This window comes from Lissotriton helveticus, chromosome 1_2 (genome assembly GCF_964261635.1).
Source record: "Lissotriton helveticus chromosome 1_2, aLisHel1.1, whole genome shotgun sequence".
Taxonomy (NCBI): domain Eukaryota; kingdom Metazoa; phylum Chordata; class Amphibia; order Caudata; family Salamandridae; genus Lissotriton; species Lissotriton helveticus.
The window spans coordinates 390589078-390614835 of NC_136058.1; the positions used below are offsets into that span (position 1 = coordinate 390589078).

General features: G+C 44.0%; 2 long non-coding RNA genes across 2 annotated transcripts in view; one reads left to right on the forward strand and one right to left on the reverse strand.

Moving 5' to 3' along the window:
* LOC144807950 (uncharacterized) overlaps positions 1-20245 on the forward strand; it is a 46518-nt gene extending 26273 nt beyond the window's left edge. The window contains exons 2-3 of the long non-coding RNA XR_013606535.1: positions 19602-19759; positions 19938-20245. This is a non-coding gene — a long non-coding RNA (uncharacterized LOC144807950). The remainder of the gene's footprint in view (positions 1-19601; positions 19760-19937) is intronic.
* The window catches only part of LOC144806271 (uncharacterized), a 589459-nt gene that overhangs the window by 291665 nt on the left and 272036 nt on the right, over positions 1-25758 (reverse strand). The gene's annotated exons all lie outside the window — the stretch shown is intronic.

Here is a 25758-nt window from a genome sequence, read left to right on the forward strand (position 1 = left end):
TGAATATCAAAAAAATTACCAGTGGCTCCAGAGTCTAACAAAATAGACATATTATGTCTACTTTGAGAAGAGTCTATCAAGATGACATTCAAGGTAAAGTGTTTTACTACCTTCTGCAAGGGGTTCTTAGGTTTTGAGATCTGATTTATCCCTGTACTTAAAGAATCGATCTCGTCTTTCTTCAAGCCGTCTAGTTTTCCTGTACCGGGGAACTACTAGCAACATTCTTGGCAGGCACACGAGGACGAACGGGACAATCTTTAGCATAATGCCCTCCTTTCCCGCAATATAAGCAAAGATTGTTTTTTCTTCTTTTATCTTTTTCCTCCAACGACAGGGGTGCCCTTAACCCACCAATTTGCATGGGCTCTGAGCTATCTTTGGGTTCTTTTTTCTCAGAGCGTACCATTACATATTTGAGAGGACCGAGAAGAGATTTTTCTCCTTTTTTTTCATGTAGCCTGTGATCCAATTTAACCGTTAATTCTATAAAAGAAGGACAGTCTTCTGGGGGATTCACAATCTGAGATAACATATCTTTTAGTTCATCGCAGAGTCCTCTATAAAATAAGGATGTTCTCTTATCCTCGGGCCAGTGTGTCTCTGCAATTAATCTATTAAAACTGGTGATATACGAAAGGAGATCTTTAGATCCTTGCTTCAGGTTGAGAAGGGCATTATCACTGACCTGCATATAGGTGTGTTTAGCAAAAAAAACTCAATTTTTTTCTTGAAACAAGGTGAAATTATATGACAAAGGATAGTTGTTTTCCACTAAAGGGACTGCCCATTCAGCTGCATTGTCTGCTAGATAGGATATGACAAAGGCTACCAGGCTGATAGCCAGAAACCGGTCCATTTTGATGCAATCATTGTTATATGTATTTGTAGTGTGTTAATACTGTAAAGATTCCACTGTGCTATCATTCTAATATATTTAAGTCTATTGCTAAAAGACATGGGTAAAAATACTCCCATTCATTCTAATGGGAAACCAAGAGTAGTTGCTAATACCCCCTTACCTACCCTGACAGCAATAGACCGAATGCTGCAGAAGACGATTGGGGTGGTCGCCTCTGCTATTGAAAGCACAGAAAGACGTTTATCTCTGCCACCTGGCTTCCTCCCCCCTTAGCTAACACAAACATTTCAATGCTAACCACTAACTCCCAGGATTCCATACTAGCCCCCTCTTTTGTTGCTTTGCCTGGGACACATAATACCACACCAATAAACGAGAGGTCATTTAGGGCCCTCACGGATGTAATTGAACTATTGCCTCTAACTGCAAGGTTAAGGTTATCCGTGACCCCCTCTCTATGTGTCAGTAATCAGACCGGCGATCCCATTCCCCCAAATGAGGACGTCTCAGGCAAAGAGGAACAAGACATTTCGGGGAGCTCAATCCCCATTCTAAATATTAGTGATAGCCCCTGTGTGAGAACTAGAGGGCAGAAGGCTAGATTTAAGCAAAAATATATTGCTAGGGAAAGGCAATCTAGTAAAACAAGTAAAACTAGTAAAAGGAATACTAAATCTAAACAAAACAAAGTTATGGAAAAGTTAAATGGGAGTAGAGGGAGCGAGGAGAATGATCAAATAGAAATTCTCCCTCTACCAACTACTAGTAGGGACCTAAAAGATGATTCATTCTGGGAGAGAATGGAAACTCTTTTAATGACTCTTTTAGAACCTATTACTTTAAAAGTTAAAAACATAGAATTAAGGCTAACTAACATCAAGGGAAAGCTTGACAAGGAGCCGACCTTAAGTCTTTACCTCACATTAGCGCCAAAAGCTCAAAAACTATCTCATCAGCCCCCGCTAAAGTGTCAGTTCCAGCCAAAGTGGCAGTTCCTGTTAAAACACCAGCTCCAACTAAAGCACCAGCTAAATCTAAACATCTTAATCCAAAGCCTACTGATCGGTCTGATCACAAAGGCTTAAGAGGAGATATTATAATTAATGATAATGGGCCAGCTGACTCACCCATGGTAGCCCCGAATGTGTCCTCGTATGTACCATCCCAACAAAACAGAAGATCAGAGGATGAATTTGAGGTAGGGGTAACGCCGAACCTCTTTAACTTACATCTGCCGCCAGAAGCAACACCATATACTGTGGTCTTGGCAAATGTTCCTCCACTCCCCCCTAATACTGTTGAAGATTGGTCAACCCTGAGAAATAAATCTCTTTATTTCCTGTCATCTAGGGTTGGACTTAAAAATCATCTTTTCTCAGAGTTTAAAATGGCTAGAAGAGCAAGATGGGTAGGCACCTCGATTAAAACGCTGAGGGGTGATTGTGTAGTTCTATCATTTCGGTCCCCTCAGCTGGTTAATACAGTGTTGGAAAGAGTGGCCATGGGGACTTATGACTCACACTTTGTTAACATTCTCCCCCTTGGTTACTTCTATTCTCCTCCTTGACCAATTAGACGCACAGCCCCCCGTTGCCCGCCCATGAACTTGGAAGAACCATGGGTCAGAAGATATGGAATTCCAACATTTAATTACTATGAAACTCTTAGTGGTTTGGAAAATATCGACTGACTGCAGTCAGATACTATTAACCCCATTGCACCAGGCTTAGAGGAAGTCCTTCATCCTGATTTTCGTATAAGTGATCACGTAGTTGCAATTGGGGAGAAAATACCACATGTAGTCCTAGCCATGTGTGAGGATGTGGAGCTTGGGGGGGGGGGTGTTCTGACAGCAGATGAGGGCACGGGGGGTGACCAATTGGCCCCCTTCTTACACATTGACCCCACCCTTATGTCCCCTGCTGTCCTGTCTATTCCCCTGACAAGTCCACCGGTGCTTAAAATTTCATCTGGAATATAGCTGGCATTAGATCCAAAATTGAAAACCCAATTTGGAGGGATTTTATTCAATCCCAAGACTTGCTTTGTTTTCAAGAAACATGGAGCCTTGAACCAGTACATTTGAATGGTTATAGAACTTTCCATACTTCAGCTGTAGCTGCTCCTCATGGAAGACCCAAGGGTGGCTTGAGTGTCTATTTGTCTAACAAATTTGAGCTTGAGAAAATTACTGAACCTGTTAAAGACATTTATTTTTAAATTTTGGTACTTGGTCTGGCTTGTGATACCCCAATTGTAATTGTCAATCTATATAATAATATTCCCTGTGATGATGTTACGAATGTCTTAAGGAAATTGACTAAAGCCCTGTTTGCAGAGGAAAATATTTTTAAGCACAAATTGATGATAACCATGCTGGGGGATTTCAACTGTAATCTGTGTGAATTAACCAAGGACAGTGGTGACTAAGGCGGTGAGAGTGGGTGGTGGCAGAGCTCATGCGGAACCGCTTCTCATGTGTGCACGCTTGTGTGAATATTTTAACAATTTTAAACCTATTCTGGAACCAACAGTGATTGCGACTTTTGGTTTTAATTTTCATCCTTTGGACTCGCTCCTCGAGTCAGTTTGTCTCATTGCTGGGGGCAGCTTAAAATTTGTATAAAACGTCTGGGGCTCTTTTTCAGTCTTACCTGACTTCTGTTGTGTGCTAGGTGAGCCTACCCGACCCCGGTCCATCGCGGCTGTGTGCCGTTTGTGTGGAGGGCGGGCGGCCATCTTACTAGGAGTCCTCTCCCCTGCTGAACCTGTGGCAGCGGTCTAGCTGGGGGAGTGACGCGCTCCTATAAAATCAGCTGCTGAACTTAGCGCTGGGCGGTGAGAGTGGGTGGTGGCAGAGCTCATGCGGAACCGCTTCTCATGTGTGCACGCTTGTGTGAATATTTTAACAATTTTAAACCTATTCTGGAACCAACAGTGATTGCGACTTTTGGTTTTAATTTTCATCCTTTGGACTCGCTCCTCGAGTCAGTTTGTCTCATTGCTGGGGGCAGCTTAAAATTTGTATAAAACGTCTGGGGCTCTTTTTCAGTCTTACCTGACTTCTGTTGTGTGCTGAGGTGAGCCTACCCGACCCCGGTCCATCGCGGCTGTGTGCCGTTTGTGTGGAGGGCGGGCGGCCATCTTACTAGGAGTCCTCTCCCCGGCTGAACCTGTGGCAGCGGTCTATCTGGGGGAGTGACGCGCTCCTATAAAATCACCATGCCTTTTTGGACGCGCAGCGGCCACGCGTGGCAGGCGCGCCTTAGGCGCGCCGAAGGTAAGCCAAAGGTCAGCCCGTCTGCGCCCGTCCGCGCCTCGGCCGCGACGGACGCAGGACGGGCTGCCCTACAGCCTCGGACTGTGCCTGAGTCCATATGTAGGTACTCGAGGGAGCAGCTGCTGTCTCTGCGCTCTGCAGGGTGTCCGAATGCTGGTGAAGGTGCGGGGATTTGTCCATGGCTTAATCCTTGCTTGATCTGTGGCTTTTGCTGCATGGAAACTCTTTCTTCCCCTTCTCCCCAGGTGCCGGCTTCCCATGTTTTCTCGGCTGCCCTAGTTAACGCGCGCTCGATGTGTAAACATGCGGCTGACATTTTCGAGCTGCTGGCTGACAGCTCACTCGACTTCCTGTTTTTGACAGAAACCTGGCTCACTGCGGCCTGCGCTCCGGATGTCGAGTTAGCTGTCCCCCGCGGATATAAAATACACAGGAGGGACAGAGCGCTGGGAAGAGGAGGTGGGGTTGCCATCATTCTGAGAGATTCACTGACTCTTCATGCTGACCCCCCGGTAATCTTTGATGGGGGCGAAGTGATGAATTTCTCTGTGGTTCTCTCCCCTCATTTCACTCTAGGTGGCACTCTAATATATCGGCCTCCTGGCCCAGCGGGGTCGTTTCTTACGGCTTTGAGTGATCTTATTGCCCCCCGAGCACTTAGATTCCCTAGCTTTTTACTTCTGGGCGACTTCAACATTCATGTTGAGGAAGTGGAACTGCCAGAGAGTAAAGGTCTGCGCGATGTTTTGGACTTGGCGCACCTGTCTCAGTGGGTCTCCCTACCCACGCACTCGGGTGGGCATACTCTGGATGTGATTTCCTCTAATTTTCCTCTCCAGGTTGATGCTCCTGAACCTCTGACATGGTCCGACCACCAGCTAATTCGATTTGCTTGGCCATCCCTGGGGTCTTCCATTGCGAGGGTTAAAACTATTTGTGCCAATAAAATCAATTATGCTACTCTGGCGGCCACTTTGATTGAGAATCGGCCTACGTTGGGTAGTAACCTTACCAAAGCGGTGTCGTCCTTCAACGAATGGATGGTGTCGGGGGTTTCGGTCTCTTCCAAAGGGAGGGGAGGTAGACTGCGCTCCACCCCCTCTAAACCGTGGTTTTCCCCGGAGCTGCGTTCTCATAAACTGTCTTGAAAAAACTAGAGCGGGATTGGCGTCAATCCTATTGCCCTTTGGCTAAGGAAATACTGCGTAAAGAACAGAGAAATTATTATGCCAGTATTAAAAAGGCCAAGGGCATTTATTACGCCAACCGAATTGCTAAAGCCAACAACAACAGTCGATAGATCTTTTCAATCGTAAACAGCTTTCTGGCCCCCTGTGCGGAGGAGCGGATAGTTCCAGCTTCAAAAGATTGGTGTGAGAGTCTGTCCGGGTTTTTTGAGGACAAGATAGCGGCTATTCAGTCTAACTTTGCTGCCATAAGCCCCTCAAATGCCTCACTGCACCTTCTTCTTCCTCTGAGGGCTCCATTGGCCAGGATGACGGAGTTTGTCCCCCCTTCATCTACTGACGCTCTTGCCGTGATCAAATCTTTGAAATCCGGGTCACCATCTGACCCTTGTCCAGCAAGAGTGTTGGCGGCAGTCGCCGATGTGGTTGTGCAGGAGGTGACACATCTAGTTGGCCTTTCTTTCAAATCAGCCAGTCTGCCTTCAGAGTGGAAACAAGCTAAGCTCCTGCCTCTGCTTAAAAAGGCCGGAGCCGACCCGGCGGTACTGACTAACTACCGACCGATATCGTTGCTTCCCGCTCTGGCTAAAATTGGCGAGAAACTGGCTTTTCAGCAGCTCAATGAGTTTGTGTAAAGCTCCGGAGCTCTTCACGAGGCCCAGTCCGGGTTCCGTGCTGCTCATAGTACGGAGTCGGCCCTTGTGGAAATCTCGGAGGCAGTTAGGGAATGTTTGGATGGTGGCGGCAGAGCGGCTCTAATTTTATTGGACCTCTCTGCTGCGTTTGACACGGTACCCCACCAACGCCTCCTGGCCAGGCTTGCCGACATCGGCATTAGTGATCTTGCATTAGATTGGCTGAGCTCATTTCTGTCGGCAAGATCTCAACAGGTTTGGCTTCCTCCTTATTCATCATCGGCTAGACCACTCGTGACAGGGGTTCCTCAGGGCTCGACTTTGAGCCCCTTGCTTTTTAATATATATCTGACCCCCCTGATTGAATTAGCCGAACATCTGGGAGCCAAAATTATAGCCTACGCGGACGACACGCAGCTGTTGTTTACCTGGCCTGGAGAGGCGCTGGACACAGAGCAGATCCAGAACTGTCTGTCCTCAGTCTTCAATTGGTTAGCGTCATCTCAATTGAAGTGTAATGAGGACAAGACCGAAATCCTGCTCTACGGCCAGTTCCCCCCTGACTTTAGGACCCTATTGTGCCGGAGGGCTTCCCCATACCATGTGCCTCAAACACCTTGGCTAAGAACCTTGGGGTCTGGTTCGGAGAAGACCTTCGATTTGAGGGGCACATTAAGAGGCTCACTGGAGGCTGCTTCGGGACCCTGAAGTCTCTCAGAAAGTTTTTCCCGTATTTGCCTGCCTCTGCTCGCGAGTCAGTCGCGAGAGCTTTAATTCTCTCGCGCCTGGACTACGCCAATGCTTTGTTGAGTGGCTCTCCGGCCTATTTGATCGGGCGGCTCCAGATTATTCAGAAAGCTACCGCCAGACTTCTGGGGAATATCTCCAGGCGGATTAGTGTTAGGAGTTATCTGGAGAGTCTGCATTGGCTGCCGGTGCCGCATCGAATCACTTTCAAAATTTTGACTCTGGCCCATAAGGCCATCAATGGGCGGGGTCCTGCCTATTTGATGAAACGATTCATGCGGTACTTCCCCAACCGAGAACTGCGCTCAGCAGCTCAACACCTGTTGCTGGTTCCGCGCTTTCGGCGCGTCCGGCTGGGAGGACATTCTGTGGCAGTAAAGGCCGCGCGCGCGTGGAATGCGCTCCCGGCGTTTTTGCGCAGTATCGATGACTTCACGGCTTTTAAGAAAGCGCTAAAGACTCATTTGTTTAGAATAGCTGTCTAGTTCGTTAGGCTGGTCTAGGGCTCTGTTGTTACTGTTCTCTCTCTTTTCGCGCCAGGATACTCCGGAGTAATTGAGCGCGCTATAAAACAGCTTAATAATAATAATAATAATAATAATAATAGGTGCGGTCTAACACGGGATGATGGTGAGGGACGTTTGTATTTTAAACACACTATCTTAGGGGAACAATTTAATATCCTGCTAGCTAATTTCGATCTAGGGTTTGCAAATGAAATGTGTATCTCCACCCCTACACTAGCCCCAGCATTTAATGGTAGAGGTTGCTCTACAACTATAGACTATGTCACTATCTCTAATAAGTGTGGGAACAGAATCCATTCCTTCAGTGTTCCTGATATAGTATTGAGCGACCACTTTCCGCTTTGCGTGACTATCTTGCTACCCACTGTATCCACGCTGATCAACGATAAAGAAGGTAACAGCTTGGATACTAATTTAGCTATCAGTAACATTAACGGATATACATTGAAATGGACTATGGTAAATGAGGCAGAGATAATTAAAACAGTGGTTGATAAATGCCTTTTAGAAATAACAACGTGTTTAGAGGTAGATTCACCACCTGAAATTTGTCTTGCATCCTTTTCTGTAATATCGAACGAAATTAAAAACTCCCTCACGAGGCAGTTTAAGAACCGAAAGAAAGAGGGAGGCTGGTTTGATTCCAGATGCACTAGGGCCTATGCAGCCCTAAAAAAGGCGCTGCACAATAAACCTAGATCTGCTGAGTTAATCAGCAGATGTAGGAAATATTATAAAATGGCAATCAAAGATAGGAAAAATACTTTATGGTCTGAAGCTTGGGAGGCTCTTCACTCAGCTTCCATAACAAATGATAGCGCAAGCTTTTGGAAAATCGTGAGAACTCCCTTTCTTAGTGAAGATGTCAGTCCGAAAATAGAAATAGCAATATGCGACTCAGATTGGGTCGGAAACTTCTCGAGAGTATATGAAGGTGAGGGACAAGTGGGGTCTTTGATCCCCACTTTTGATTACCCTCTTAGTAGAAACTTGCATTTTACTCTCAAGGAGGTTGAAAAAGCTCTGAGTAGAAGCAAGAGCGCTAATGCGCCTGGCCCAGACGGGGTTCCCATAGATATATTTAAGAGCATTTCCTCTCTGTGGGCGCCCCTCCTGGTTCAGGTGCTTAACGCTAGCTGCGTTGCTGATTTCCTGCCCACTTGGGTGGAATCTGTCATAGTTCCGATTTACAAGAAGGGAAATAGACAGGACCCAGCCTGTTACAGGCCTATTTCCCTACTGGATTCCTTCACTAAGATAGCGAGCAGAGTTATTCTGGACCGGCTTCTGGAGTGGGCGGAGGAAAACTCTGTTCTGTCTGATCTTCAGTATGGCTTTCGTTCCGGCCTGGGGACAGTAGAACAGGGTCTGAACCTGCTAATGTTGGTCGGGAAATACACGAGGGCAAAACAGGGCAACTTGTTTTTGGCCTTCGTAGATCTCTCGGCTGCCTTTGATTGTGTGGTCCATTCTAAACTGTGGTTAATATTAGAACAACTTGGGGTTGAATCTAACATTATTATCTTAAACGTTTTTATAACAATGCTTCAGCCCGCGTTCGCTTTGGCCTAAATGGAGAACGCACCGACAAAATTCCAATCAGGAGTGGGGTCAGGCAGGGCTGTGTCCTGGCCCCTTTCCTTTTTAATTTGTATATAAATGGATTGGAAGAAGTCTTGTGCAAAGATAGCTTGGATCCCTCATTTGTAGGAGGCCGCCCAATACCAGCACTTTTGTACGCTGACGATGCTGTACTTATGTCACGTACTCAAGTGGGCTTACAGCGGGTGGTTGACAACTTTTCCTGCTTTATGAATGAGCTGGGCCTGAAAGTCAATACATCAAAGACTTTCATTATGTATTGTGGCAGGCAAAGCAAACCTAAGAGGCCTATTTTTATAGCAGGACAGAAGCTCGAATTTGCCAAGCACTTTTCTTACCTTGGAATACTTTTCGCCCAAAACGAGACGTGGACCCTAGCTGTTTCTGTTAAAAAGCTTGAGCTTTTTTGATCGACTTCTGCTCTTAAAATCTTTTCAAATAAATTAGGGACTAGACCCCTGCAGAATTAATTAAAACTTATAAAGCTAAGTGCGCAGCTGGTGCTACCTACGGTAGTGGGGTTTGGGGCTTTGCACCTATCCAGATTGCTGAAAATTCTTTCTTAAAATACATTTTGGCACTACCCAAAAGCTCCTCTAATTATAATTGTCACTCAGAACTGGGTCTTTCCTACATAACAGACCTGATTAAAGTAGAGCCAGTGCTGTTATGGCACAGACTCTGGACACAAGAAGCACCCAGTCTAAATAGAGATGTCCTGATAGACATTTTAAAATTAGAGGGAGCCACAAAAATACCATGGGTGAAGTATGTTTTCAATTTTTTTAAGATATTGGGAGAGAAGAATATTTTTTAATCCTATTGATATTTCAGCAATCTCACGGAAAGATTTGAAGAAGGAGTGTCTAGCTCTTTTGGATTCTCATAGGATTGCAGCGGAGGTCTTAAAACCTTCTGTCCAGCAGCACCAAATGGTTTTAGCAACTTTTAATATTCAGCCCTACTTAATATAAGTACCTAATAAATATGAGCGCTTTTTACTTTTGCACTTTAGATTTGATATCTTCCACAGATTGGTTAGTTTTCCTATGATTAATAATTGGACGCACGATCTACCTCCTTGCCCTTGTGATAATATCTCACCCCAGAGTACCATTCATGTTTTCCTATTTTGTAAATTCTATGATGTAATGAGGAAAAATGTCTTATTGCCATTTTTAAGAGAATTCGGACTTCGTCAGTGTCGTGTGGCGATGATTAATATTCAAGCCCTTGACAACCATTTATGTGTAGCAACAACTATTTTGTATTTAAAAAATGTGATGAATATTAGGAAACGTATGGCCATATAACTGCACTTTAAAACTGTAATTGTTTTTCCCGTCTGTGCTTGATTCCCATGAATTTAATGAATTCCTGTATTTTTATACATGTATCCTTTTAATATTGTAATTATGCATTTTTTTTATCTGTACTTTTATGATTGCATCTAACAATCGAATAAAGATATTTTGATTGATTGACAAAGGCTACTTTGGCTGCATCATCTGGGAATGCAGATGCTTTACACAAAAACTGTAATTGGCATTGGTTCATGGAAATACTGAACTTTGCACTATTTCCGGAAAACCTTTCTCGCATGGTGAGAGGAACAGGGCTGGGGGTATGAACGGTAACCTGAACAGAGGTATATCGCTGTCTCCTCTTGAAGAGGCTCCTGTGTGGGAAGAAGGCACAGAAAAAATAGCTGGCTGGATGTAGTTCGTTCTAGTCTTTGGAATGGTACCTGGTTCTCTAGAGTCTACTGTGTCTTGTGATTTCAGCTGCATAACTTTGTTCTGTAATCTTTGGTTTTCACTTCTCAACCTCCCTACTTCTGCTTGAAGATCCACTAGGGCTACCGCTAACTCTTCTACTGTAGGACTTTGTAATGTGGTGTGAAAACCCTGTTCTAAGGGGCTACTTGTACTGTCGGGATTCATCTTCGCTCGGGTGGAAGATAATTTGTGGGCTTGTCTTTCTGTCCGGTGAGGCCCTGTTTAAGCCAGATTCCACAGGAGCGAAGACAAATACCCCTAACTTCCCAAAAACCGCACTCAGAATGCAATGTATAACACACTCTTAGTAACTGTTCTCTAAATGTATGGGGGAAACAAACCAGGGAGTGTCCACCACTCTCCCCATACGTGGATGGATGCGCTGGTGGTAATTTCTCCCGGAAGTGTCATATAGTTTTCAAATCTTAGGCCATTTAGGTTTAACTAAATTATTTGTTTATCGTGGTTGCTTATATCTATTCCCTCTATCTGATAAGACAAAATGTTATGAAGTAGATTCAACGATGCTATGGTATAATCTATTCTAGACCTATGATCCCCTGCTTGAAAAATCCATGCTGGTGGCGAATCTTGAGGAAATCGCCCATTTAGCACTCTTAGACCTATGGTTTCTAATTCTTTTACAAGAGTCTAGTCGTTTTTTTCATTCTTTTGTTCCCTCATACCCATTGTTGATGAAAAACTTGGAATTGACCATAAGTAATTTTGCCATTGTATTTCAACATCTCTATCGTAAGACATAGCATATTCATGTTATAATCACCGGTAATAATAATCTCAGGTTGGGTGTCATTCTCCAGTTGCTACAATATCATAATTATCAAATTTTTCGCCATTGTTCTTCGTAATTATATATGTTGATTACTACAAGAGATTTAATTATATTTTGTTCCTTGTATCGTATTTTAACAATTAGATAATCCTTTTGACTTGGGACGTCCATTTCACTTTCCAGTGTTTAGCTCAGTTGATAGAAAAATAGCCAAACCCCCACAAGGTATGCCATAGTTACTTGTTCTCTTAGCTAGTGAGTAATAATCCTATACCCTTTCAATCTAAAAAGAACTAAAGCCCAAGTCTCTTGTAAACAAATGATTTGAAAACAGCACAAACTAGCTAATTGGTTATTCTGAATCTTTGCTTGAACCCCATTTATATTCCACGAACATAATCTGACCCTTTCATTCATGATTGTTGGCCCCCTTAAAGGAACTTCAGATTGTAGATGTCAATCCTGCCTGACATTATGGAGGGCTGCTGTTAGCCAACCTAATTTGACAGTGTCAAATAATAGGTCTCCTATTTTTTCCTCTAATGATTTTAAAAAATTCCCGTTGGTCATACCTATAGGGTTTTTTAATATTGAGTATTTCTTATTATTCCCGGTTCTCATTTGGTTTAGATTTTTTAATTTTGGTGAAACAAAAGGGCTAGGATAGGAAGGTTGCAGGAGAGTTGTTATTTGTATTCCCCAGTCCTGAAAGAGATTATGTTCTTGCATAATAAGGCTGGCAGCAGTAAAAGATGTTCAAATTACTAATGTCGATTCGTGATTATTATTCTTGATTGTGAGGAATTCAATTGATTCTATGTCGGTACATTTAATTTTCTTTAATGAGGGTACTGCATTACACAATTTTAATATGTTCCCACGAGTCAAGATATCATTATTACCCGTAGATTTATATTCAGGCATAAAAATTACCTGCACCACTCCTTCTTTTTGATCTGGATTATTTCATTTAATTTGTTGCAGGCTATTTTCACGTTGAGCATGCTCAATTAACCTTCCATTATGATTACTAACAGTTTGAGACCATGATTGTCGATATTTATGTTACTGTTTCGTTTCGGTTCCCAGATCTTGTGGTAATTTAATATCCTTCCAGGTTTTTAACAAATCTCTATTCGTTTCATCCCCTCTGATACACTCACTCTTTGCTCTATTTGTTTCCAATTATGATGGCTTATTCTCCACCTGTTTATTACTTTTCTCCACTTGCAGCATTTCTAAGGACTGATTTTTCCCATTCTCTATCATTTTTATACTATCAGCTTGCTTGTTTAGGCATTTATTTTTCATAACTGCTTGTACCTCCGATAGATCCTGATTAAATAGAGGGTAAGAGGGTTTTGTTGGAGACATTTGTTCACCCTCACCTTCACAATATGATATTTGCTCATGGTTGTTTCAGGTGTTCAATCTCAATATATCTGATGCATTTGTACTTTTTATACTTTTAAAGCTTTATTTCTTGCTTTCCGTTGTTTTTTCCTCTCTCTTTTTGACAGATGAACTTCCGGAGCTGCGTCTGTCATTGTTGATTGTGTCGAGCATAGGCTTATCACTTCTTGATCTTTTGTTTTATCATCTATTTTTTCTTTAACAACAACAGTATTGTCTTTGCATTTTATTGTATCTTTAGAGGGGCAGTCGGTCTTGATGGGTTGAATTCCCACATTAGGAAAATTCCCGTTTACATCGTCAATTATTGTTTTTAAAATATCCAGAATGTTAGCCAGTTTGTTAATTAGTAGGGCACAACTACACTCTGCATACGTAGATATTGGCTGAGATTGTGCCCTTAATATTAGATTATTTTGTGTTGTTATCTTCTGCTCAATTCCGGCAACAGAGGTTGCCGTAGCGCTCAAGAGATCTATTTGGACCTCCTTTTTGTTGGACTGATATGTTAAAGCTTCCAGAGTTAATTGTTAGGTTTTGAAGAATAAATCCCAAATTGCTCCCGCCTTCCCACTTCCTGGTACCTGAGTATCTGGGCTATGGTGTTCCCCCATTTATGAGTGATAGGTCCTTATACTACTCTTTTTGTGGTCCTTGAAAATCATATCCCTCGTCACAAGAATTAATGAATTGTGGACTACTATTCAAAACGTCTTTTTGGTTACGGAGTACTCCAATGCCGCAGAGTTTCAGGGTTGCTGTGGTATTCGTCCTTATTAATTTGCGATCCGTTATTTTGATTACATTTCGGCTGGTCCTGTTTTTGAATTGAATTTATTTTAGACCGAGTAAGATCCGATTTCAGTGGGTATTGTGCAAAACTGTGTGGGAGAGACTCTGCTTTCATGTTAATGTTTGGCAGTGATTTAAAACTTTAAAAACGTATTTCTAATTCGGGGCTTTGTTCCCAATTGCACGCTGTGTTTTTGTGTGGCACTATGTTTTGTTCCTTTTAAAAATAAAATTTTACCGTGAATTGCAGTGAATACTACCGCAATTACTTTTATCCTTCGTGCACCGCCTGCTGGTCTCCGGTCCGCCACGGCTTGTGCCGGTTGTTGCGGAGGGACACTCAGCAGCGGTACACACAGCAGCGTCAACAGAGCTGCCCCGCCCCTTCCTCCTACATATTTCCGTCCTCTGCGCGGACGCGCGCAGCGGCGCGCCGGCGCAAGCCCGTCTGCGCCCGTCCGCGCCAGGACGCCGCCTGCCGCCCCACCCCTGCCCATTTTTTAGCTGTTTAGCGGTAAGCCTTCTCTATCAGCCATTATGTTCTATTACTCACGGGAAGAACTATTAGCCCTCAATCCTAGAAGTGTGCCAAATGCATGTAAAGTCCAGGTCGTGCAGAACATACAGAAGGATAGTACTTGTAAACCCACTGCCCCCGCTACGCCTCCACGTGGCCTGGCTTGCTCTGCCCATACGAACCCGGATGTGATTTAATGGATGCATCCAGATATCAGCTTTATACCTCAATACTAGATCCATCCCCAAGCATGCCCTTGAGGTATGGAGCCTTTTAGATGTGGAGCGGCCAGACATTTGTTTCTTCACCGAAACCTGGTTACATAGCCTAGCCTCTCCTGATGTGGCTACTGCCTTTCCCCAGGATTACCATCTTATCAGGCAAGATAGAGAAGGTAGGAGAGGTGGAGGTGTTGTGGTGGCGGCCAGATCTCCCATCTCCATTACCCTTCTTGAATCTTTTGTCAAACCGATGTTTGAAATACTTATAGTCAACATCTTGTATAATAAAACATCACTGGGAAGAGCAGCCCTCGTTTATAGACCTCCGAGAGACAAAACCAAATTTGTCAATGTTCTTCTTGACACTATAGCTTCCCATGTATTGGCCATAGATAATTTTATCCTGATAGATGATTTTAATTTTCATGCTGAACTTGCCCATGATGAAGAATCCTGCCATTTATTCTCAACCTTAGAAACGCTCTCACTATCTCAAAGAATCACCGGACCCGCACACCAAGCGGGGCACACTCTTGACTTGATTTTTTCCAATCTCTCCAGTCTAAACTGTGAGCCCCCAATACCTATGATGTGGACCGATCTTCATCTTGTAAAGTTTCGCTTTTGCAAACCAATTGACTCTAGACCCTTTAACAGCGCAGATACCAAATCAATACGGCCCTTGCGCAAGTTGACCTTACAAGCTTTTTCCTCCGCTTTTATCCCACCCAACCCTCACATTACAAACATCAATTCAACCGCAGTCCAGCTGGAAGCATCTATTAGGGGTGCTTTGGACACTAATATACCCGAAATCATAGTCAAGGTTAAATCTATAGCATCGCCTTGGTTTACGGTTGAACTCAAAGCGGATAAATCTGCCAGTAGATCGGCGTAAAGACTGTGGAGAAAGACTGGAACATTAGAAAATCGTCTAAACGATAAACAGGTTCATGCAAACTACCTGAAAAACATAAAAGCGGCTAAATCTGCCTACCTCACGTTAAGGATCAATAAAGCTGCCAACTCGAGCAAAGAATTATATAAAATCGTCAATGAATTCACCTCCCCGCAGGTGGAGCAGTCCGTATTTGTGCCCACTGCTCAGTGGGTTGACTCACTTGCAGTTTACTTTGATAATAAAGTCAAGACGATCTATTCCACATTTGCTGCCCCCAAATCAGATACCCATCAAATCCAAGAGGCCCCTCCCTGCCATCCTTCCATCCCTGTCCACACTGAGTTCCCTTCCATTCTGGAATTCGAGCCCACCACTGCGGTGGAAGTGTTGGAAACTCTTCTGAAGGTAAAATCTGGTTCCCCCACAGATTCCTTGGTCCCGCGTAAATGCAATAAGATTTTTCCATCACTGATTGGCTCCCTTACCGACATCTTTAATGCCTCATTTGATCTCACCTTGTTCCCTAGTTGTTGGAAGGTGGCTCAGATTAAGCCTATTTTAAAAAAATCCAACAGTGACCCTACCATCTTGTCTAATTATAGGCCGATCTCGCTTTTGCCTTACTTTGGTAAGGTACTGGAGCATCTTGTCAACAAGCGAGTTTCAACATTCATAGAGGAACATGGCCTTCTCGATCCCTCTCAGTCGGGGTTCCGGGCTGCCCACGGGACCGAGACTGCAGTAATGGAGGTAGTGGACAACATCCGCCTCTCTCTTGACCGGGGTGAGTAAGCTGTTCTTATCTTGCTGGATTTATCGGCTGCCTTTGATACCGTCTCCCACAGTATCCTTTACCAACGACTGTGGGAGATCGGTGTCAGAGGCAAAGCCCGTGCATGGTTTGAGAGTTATCTGGCCAGCCGGTACACCTATGTAAAGGTGGACACTCTGGAATCTAATAAGATTCCCCTTTCGGTTGGAGTTCCCCAGGGGTCGATTTTGAGTCCCCTGCTTTTTAATCTCTACCTCACCCCTCTGGCGAATGTAATAAAGTCCTATGGCTTTTCCACAGTATCCTACGCAGACGACACTCAGGTGTTGATTACCTGCAGCTTGGACTTCCTTGATACCCGGTCCAGATTCCAGAAATGCATGATTGCCATTAAGGACTGGATGAGTACCAATAAACTCTAACTGAATTGCAGCAAGACCGAAATAATGCTGTTCGGTAAGGCCAATCAGATATGGACACAAGATTGGTGGCCGCAAGAAATGGGATCTTGCCCTGAGCCTAAAGAAGTGGTTCGTGACCTGGGAATCATGATTGAACCCACTCTCTCCATGAAGTCCCATGTCAATCTGGTTTCGCGTACCTGCTATGGCCTCTTGCGTAGGCTGCGTAAAATATTTAAATGGCTCCCTCTGGAATCTAGGAAACCCTTGATTCAGGGGCTCATCATTAGTCGTTTAGACAATGCAATGCCTTGTTTGCATCCATAAATGAGTGTCTATTGACCAAGTTACAAACGGTCCAGAATACCGCAGCTCGCTTGGCGCTTGATCTGCCCCCTAGATCATCAGCCCTACTTAGTCTCAGGGAATTACACTGGCTCCCTGTGCGCCAAAGAAGCCACTTCAAGATACTTAGCATTGTCCACAAGCTTCTAATGGGAACTGGTCCTTCTTATCCAGCAAAGAAACTGGTCCTATATAATCCTTTCAGAGTTCTAAGGTCCAGTTCCAAATGCCTCCTGGTTCAACCAAGGGCCAGAACCACGAGAAATGGTTGTCGGGCCTTTTCTTATATAGCCCCCCTACTTTGGAATAGACTGCCCCCTCATTTGTCATCCATCTCTAACCACCTGGCCGTTCGTAAGGGTCTGAAAACATGGCTCTTCCCTAATTAATCAGTGTCACTTTCCTTAACTCAGGGTCGTTGTCTCTCTCTGCTAAGCGCCTTGAGACCTTTTTGGTGATTCGCGCGCTATATAAGAACCTATGACTTATGACTTATTGGCTTCCTTCATGATTTTCACACGACCATTTAGTTCATTTGGAGCTTCTTGCTCTGGTTGATTTATTTGGCCCAAATTAGATGGTTCCCCTATACCGTTAGCTTTTCTGATTTTTACTTGCACTTCTATTGGCATTGGCTGGCTAGTTGGTAGTAATTGCTGAGTATCTCCCATTGTTAGATTTGTGCATTTTGGGTCCTTTTGTTGTGAACGACCAGTAAGTGGAATAGTTAACATCTCTAGGTCTGTTATTTGACCCCAATGGTTGACTTGGTCGTTAGTTGAATTTGACATTCGTTCGACTTCAGCTTCAGACTCAGTGTGGCCTGGTTCACTTACTCCTTGCTTAGGGGATATAATATTTGTTCTACTCAGTGGTTTAATTCGGAGTTTGAAGATCACATGGGTTAGTTAGCAATGTTAGCATAGCACCAGTTGCATCTTTCATAAAATCAAACTTTGACAGCGACTTTCCCAGTTTCCCAAATGTATGGACCCCAGATGATTTTAAGGAGTAAATGCCACCTGCCTGTTTTATTTTGAATGTATATAATATTAGTGTTTGTTGTATTTTTCTTTCCTTTTGATATGAGGGAAAGGTGGCCACTCCTTTCCTGACCTCATAATACACCCTCTAAGGTGAAGAAGTCTTGCTTCTTTCAGAGAATCAAACGGGCCAGCGACAAGACCAAAGGGTGCTTTGATAGAATAAAAACACCTCCAATCACCTCCAAGGGAAAACACCCCGAAAGCACACCTCAGTACAGAATCCGCCAGTACTGCTGGCTACTTATTTATTAATTAATTAATCGATTGATTAATATCCGGGCTCCGGGTAGGGCTGTAGTCTAGGCATGCAGAGTAATTCAGGGGTCGAGGGGTGCTTCAACAGGGTCAAAATCTATTGTCACTTTCCCCTTTGCATAATTTCTCAGATTTTTTATTACAGACCTATTACAGACTCCAAAGGCTCAGCGACATACTGACCGATCAACCTTAACTATTCGCCACACGCCACACACCTCTTGCCACTTGTCACTTACCGCTCACCGCTCACTGTTCATTGCTTGTTCGTTGCTATTCATCGCTGTAAAGAGTACAAGGGAGAATGCTGGCAATCCTTCAGGAGCAAGAGCGGGATCCAGAGCCAGTCACACTACAGACGGCAGATGTAGGCACTTCCCTCCACTCCTCAGCTTTGCTCAATGCTTGGTATGTACGTAAAACCAAGCGGCAGGCGAAGGCTCCTCTGTGCCCTCTGTGCTTTTCTGTGCCCTGCAGCAGCCACCGCACCAGCAGCACCGCAGGCCAAGGCTCCTTTGAATCCCTGCAGCGGCTGCCACACCAGCAGCGCCTTAGCATCGCGGTGCCGGCAGTGGCCGTTCCTGCCCTCACAGCAGATCCGTAAAACGTAAAGCCCCCGTATACCAGGACGCGGGTTAAGCAGCAGAAACCTACGGGAGCGGGAACCGGTCACAAAACAAACCCGGGCAGTCGTCCCAGGCTCCGCCCCGCTTGCTCGTCAACTCCTCCACGGCTCGGCCCCTCGGCTCTACTCAATACGCTCTGCACTCAACGCCAAATCACAGGCCGCCGACGACTGTGAACACCAACAGAGGGAAGAATTGTGTGTTTCCCCCAGTTAGTAAAAAAGCACAGCATAATTCTTGGCTGCTTCTGCTGCACCCAGAGTCTTTTGCGTCTTTTCAGTCTAATTGTTCTGTCTAGAAAAAAAAAGTGTCCTGATTTTCTGCACCCTGTAAATCCAGGTGCAGAAAAACCTAACAACTGACAATCAGGTGGAATAAAATTAGCACATGAAAGTAAGCCTTAATTTCATTGACCTTGATTCATACTCTGGACCATAGTTGAGGGATTGGTCTGGGCATAGTCATCGCAGCACACAATAGATTTGCTTGAGGCAGAGGCCAAAACTCAAAACTCAGAAAACCAGGTACAATGAGGTGGTAACTCAGGGCAGGGGGAAATGCCTGTTGTCCGTGGAGGGGTCATTCCTGTCCCGGAAATGTACAAATCAATTAACAGTATATATCTTTTTTAATATCTGTTTGATGCCAGTCCATATGACTTTAATTTCTGCCTGTGGTATTCTATGTTACAACTCTATAGGGTACATGTATCCTTTGTGAGCTTAATAAAATGTTGAAAATTTTACAAATCCTCATTCCTACATCCAAGTACTCTCATGCTACCATTCTATACTCTGCTCTGTCTGAAAAACAGCTCAACGTTTTCAAAATTCTGCATTGATTTGACTTGTAAATTATATTTTTGGAAATTTACATGTATTAACTAATTTTAATACTATAGGTGATTGAAATTACGGACGATGAAAGCAAGATTTAGCATTAGGCAACTGAATGTCAATGCCATAAGAAGGATTATTTTGAAAAACTGAAGGACATCCAGCATTCTACGTTCAAACAATTTCCTGAAAATCTAGGTGTGGCGGGGAAAGTACTATACCTGTAAGTGAAGTCTCTAATTTTGCATTTCATTAAACCAGAGCAAAGCCATATCTGTGCACACAGCATCAGAAATAATGTAGAAAGACCACTTCAGCATCCTCATCTGAAATATTATCAGAAAGAGAAATTTCCTCAGCATTGCAGAATAACGTTCATCTAAAGCATCATGTCATTCCAGAGAGGAAGCACACACTGCATTAAAGAAAGTTATAACAAAAGGTTTCTTCTGCATACCATCAAAGAAAAGATGCTGAAAGAAGACTCCGAAGCTGACAAGTTAACAAGCAAAAGATTGGAAAATCACCTTTGTTCAACAACCATTTTTAACCAGTTACGCAAGTTTGAGACTATTTGCCTCTGGATAGAACACCACGACCCATCTGCTCACTCTTGCGAAAACCTTAAAAATTCACCACTTTATTGTGTTGATGACCATCTCAGATTGTTTCCTTTTTATTGTGTACTGTTATGTAATTCTATGTAAATCGCCTCAACATTATCTGCTGTGCAGGAGTGATATGTAAAACTGTTAAATATAAAAATGGATTAAAGGAGCACCGTTGCGCTATAGCTAATGTAAATAAATCCTCGTCTTCAGAACTACAAACCTTAACCTTACACCAAACATAGAAAGGGTAAAAGGAACTGATGTTCTGCGACTAATGATCCACAATAGTACTGTGCACGTTCTAACGCCCTCAGTTACTGCCATTACGTCAGTGTAAAAAAGATTCTTATCAGTTTAATTATTAAATATCAGACTAACACATTATTACTGCATTGCTAAGAAACTATACAAATAGATTTGAGAAAAACTTCAGTCACAAAATAATTTGCTGCCGGAGAGGCTATAACCTAAAGACTATTATCTGCAAGGAAAATTTCAACAGGTGTTACAGGGCTGCTTTCAGACATATTTTGCACAATACAAGTATTAAGAAGATTACACACAATTTCTTTTAGAGATAAATGCTGAACATTATCTAAACAAGCCCGACTCTAAACTCAGGTTCACTCTTACTGTGGCATATAAGCAAGAGAAAACTAAACGTAGAGATATTACCCTAGGAATACACCTTATGAAAACACGGACTGTGAGAACAAATTCAGTGCTAAAACCCGCCTCAATCGAGGCAAAATAACCGAAGTTGGAGAAAAAAGTTACCTGTGCCAAAAAAGATACAGCCATAAATCTTATCTCACCGAATTTGACAGAATGCACACTGGGGGAAACCACTCTCAGTGCAATTTATGCCACAAAAGTTTCAGCCGTAAATCTTATCTCACCGAGCATATGAGAATCCACACTGGGGAAAAACCGTATCAGTGCTCTCTATGCCAGACAAGGTTTAGTATCAAACCGGTCTATGTCGACATGCATTAACCCACTCTGTGGAAAAACTTTACCAGTGCGCTGAATGCTAAAAAAGTTTCAACTGTAAATCTTATATCACTGAACATATGAGAATCCACTCTGGGGAAAACCCTTATCAGTGCTCGGAATGCCAGGAAAGGTTTTGTAACAAACAAAGTCTTTCTCGACATGCAATAACCCACTCTGGCGAAAATCCTTACCAGTGCTCTGAATGCCAGAAATGTTTCAGTGACCAAAGAGCACTCACTGGGCATACAAGAAGAACCCACACTGGGGAAAAACCTTATCAGTGCATGAAGTGTCATAAGTGTTTCATTGACAAAAACAGTCTCACTCGGCATAGAAGAACCCACACTGGGGATAAACCTTTTCAGTGCTCTGAATGCCAGAAATGTTTCAGTGAAAAAAGCAAACTCACTGAACATACAAGAATCCATTCTGGGGAAAACCCTTATCAATGCTCTGAATGCCCAAAATATTTCAACCGTAAATCACTTCTAACTGCACATTTGAGATTCCACACTGGGGAAAAACCTTATCAGTGCTCTGAATGCCAGGAAAGGTTTTGTAACGAACAAAGTCTTTCTCGACATGCAATAACCCATTCTGTGGAAAAACCTTATCAGTGCTCTGAATGCCAGAAATGTTTCAGTTTAAAAAGTAGTCTCACACGGCATACAAAGATCCACTCTGGGGAAAAACTTTATCAGTGCACTGAATGCCACAAATGTTTCAGTGAAAGAAGCTGGCTTGCTCGGCATACAAGAACCCACACTGGGGAAAAACCTTATCAGTGCTCTGAATACCAGAAATGTTTCTGTGAAAAAATCCATCTCACGCAGCATAAAAGAACCCACACTGGGAAAAAACCTTCTCAGTGCTCTGAATGCCAGAAATATTTCCGAGACAAAAGAAGTCTTTCTCAACATACAATAACCCACACTGGGGAAAAACCTTATCAGTGCTCTGAATGCCCAAAACATTTCATACTTAATCACTTCTAACTGCACATGTGAGAGTCCACACTGGGGAAAAACCTTATCAGTGCTCTGAATGCCAGAAATGTTTCAGTGACAAAATGAGACACTGAACATACAAGGAGCCACACATGGGTAAAACGGTATCAGTGCTCTGAATGCGACAAATGTTTCAGTGTAAAAAGCAGTTTCATTCATCATATAAGAACCCACACTGGGGAAAAACCTTATCAGTGCTCTGAATGCCACAAATGTTTCAGTACAAAAAACAGTCTCATTCATCATATAAAAACCCACACTGGGGAAAAACCTTATCAGTGTTCTGAATGCCACAAATGTTTCATTGGAAAAAACAGTCTCACTCATCATATAAGAACCCACACTGGGGAAAAACCTAATCAGTGCTCTGAATGCCAGAAATGTTTCAGTGAAAGAAGGACTCTTGCTCGGCATATAAGAATCCACACTGGGGAAAAAACTTATCAGGGTTCCGAATGCCAAAAATGTTTCAGCCAAAAATCTAATCTCACTGAACATGTGAGAATCCACACTGGAGAAAAAAAATGAGTGCTCTAAATGTCCGAAAAGATTCAGAGGTAGAGATGGTTACAAGCGCCATAAGAAAACACACCATCAAAATAATTCAGTGCTCCGAATGCCAGAAAAGCATCAATTTTAAACTCAATCTCACACTACATGAGCAGACGCACACAGGGAAAAAACATCACCAATGCTGTAAATGCCGGAATTTCCTATTTGATTGGCACAGCCTCACTAATCATAAGCGACTCCATACTGATGAAAAACCTCCTGAGTGTTCTGAATGCCAGAAAAGCTGCAGAGAAAAACACTATCTCACCATGAGAAACTCCACACTGGAGAAAATCCTTATGGCAAAAAAGCTTGAATCTGAAAGACAGATTATGCTTCATGCGAGATCCCATTCTGGGGAAAAACCTTATGAATGCAAGCAAAGTTTTGGTTACAAATTACTTCTCACTTGACATGAGCGAACTGACACAGGGGAAAAACCTTATGTGTGTTCTGAATGTCAGATAAGGTTTAGTCTTGAATACAATGTCATTTCACATGAGAGAATTCACACTGGACTAAAGCCTAATACAGGAGGGGAAAGCCAGAAACATTTTACTCAGAAAGGAGATCTCACTAAAGGAGATCTCAGTGTAGCCCTGTAGTGTTTTCAGGGTAGGGGTCAGTTTGGGTGGGGGTGGCAGGATAGAGAGCAGTGTTATGGCAGAAGCAGACAGTGTAGCCATGTAGTGTTTTGAGGGTAGGTGGCAGTGTGGAGGAGTAGTTTTTGGGCAAGCAGAACGGGCCAGTGTTTTGTGGGAACGGAAGATGGCAGTGTTTTGGGGAAAGGGGCTATGGTTTTCAAGGTTAGTGTGGTGGGGTTGGTGGCAGTGCTGTGGAGTAGGGTGACACGGAAAAGGGCTATGCTATTCTAACTCCTTTTTAGGTCTCGCCTAGGCAGCGCTTTCGCGCTGTCTCGTTCAGACATGCTGTATACACTATGATATGTGTAAGCTCTACCCACTCTCCACCCATCATTTTCATTAGCTGGTGTCTTAAATGGTGCCGTCCGATTGGTTGTAGGCTTGTTAGTCCCTCCTTATGATGGACATATCATCATTTGTGTCCTTCCATGGCTATTGGCCCCTTTACTACACAGACTACTTTCTTCCAATCCCTGCTCACACCCCCATACTATTGCATTGCCAATGCTTGTTTTATTTGTCTCAACCCAATGCTTGTTTTATTTCCAATGCTTGTTTTATTTGTTTCTCCCCAATGCTTGTTTTATTTGTCTTTCCCCACTCTTATCTGTGATCTTCTTTTAATAATCATTTATACAGCCCAAGCCGAGGATCGATTTCTGCTCTCCGGCTCCAAAGTCGGCAGCTTTCTATTTTATGCCACCTCTCCTCGCTTCAATACAAGCCCCTTAAAGTGGCTTATCTTTGTTTCCATAGCGTTTATTTTACAGTGTCCCTGGGGCACAAGCAGGGACCTACTAGAGTGCTTCTCTAGCAGAATGTACTTTGCGGTCCCCCTGGGATTAAGCAGGCATCCACTTCAGCATGCCTAAGCAAGCGTGTGATAAGTGGATGCTTGTGTGTGAGTGCGCACACGAGGCTGCAGGAGTGGACGGATGGTGAATTTCATGATTGCCAGGCAACCCAGGATGTGCGCCTCCGACAATTTTCTCTCACAGTACTAAAAAAAACCCTGTTTAAATTCAGATGAAGCCAACGTGAGCAGTTAGGGCTTTGCAAACCACACAGGCTTAACATAAACAACAACAGTGACTATCTCGCCAGCAGCAGCACGTGGATCTGGCAGCGCCGACCTTGCCTCGTTTTACGACATCATACGTCATAAGGTGGCAGGCAGCAACTTTGATTATTTTTCTTTGCGCCGCATGCTGCAAGTAGGAGAAATGCAGCCTGGAGCATTTAGGTTCCGTGCCCTCTCTTACCCAGTGCTTCCCCTTCTATGTTAACTGTTTTGGCCCAGGGGCCCCATTTAGCACTCATTAGGGTCCCACGATCGTTCCCAGTGGTCGGAGACCGATGCTCACTTGGTTGCTTTCTCCCCCGAATTTAATATCCATCACAGCCACATCAGGTGATGTACATGTGCCCAGCAAGCCCCCTGGGGCGTGGAGGTCAATGCAGCACCTAGGTCGGGAGGTAAGGGCCAGCTCCAGTTGTACAACCAACCAGTCGCCATCACAGCCTGCCAATGAGCGGCGGCGCCTTCCACCAGCCAGGACAGATTTCACTGCATCTAACTCCAGTGGTCGGACAAGGGATGAGCTGAGTCAGGAGTTTCAGGAGGTTTTCTCCGGTAGTTTAGGGTAGGGGCTGAAATCAACCCCCTCCTCCAGTCGCATCGGGTCATTCTTCCCCAGGTGACTTGTCTCCCAGCCCCAGTGGTCCAGCCAGTCTCCTGCCGGCCCTGGATAAGTCAACAGCTCACTTCTCACACCTGACTACCACGTGTTTGTTGGGGGTTGAGTGGTGGTGCACACAGTGTCTCTCCCGGCTCGTGCAATAATCAACAGCACAACCTGGGATCACCAGTCCAGCTAGCCACACCCCTGTTGGGCAGCCCTCTGCAACGCGGCTCCTCAGCTGTTCAGAGGATGGAGTCCTGACTCACAACTGACTGAGGCCCTAAGAGTCCGGTTTAGAACCTGCGCAACACAACATGTGGCACACCAGAGCAGCATTCTAAAGCTCAGAAAGAAGCTGCGCGAGGTAATCAACCAATAAGTGAACCATGCAGAGGTCGCAGTGCTTAGCTTCGCTGCAACATTTGAAAGGTTACAGAGAGTAGTGGTAAGTAGTGGCCACGCCAATAATTTCCCAAGTTATGTTATGGTGGTGGGGCTGATTATGAATATAATTGAAGAGTTAAGATGAGCTCTCTCTACAGTATTTGCCACTAAAAGCATAGTCAGTTGGTAAGTGGCCATTGGGATGAGGCCTACTAATCCCTGGGTGATCTGTGGCAGACGGTGGCTGGGCTAATGGCGTCAGAACACCAGGACTGTGTAATGGTTTGGGGTAATTTTCCTAATTTTTATACTTGCAAGGGGACTAGACTTCATTGCTTGATTTTGC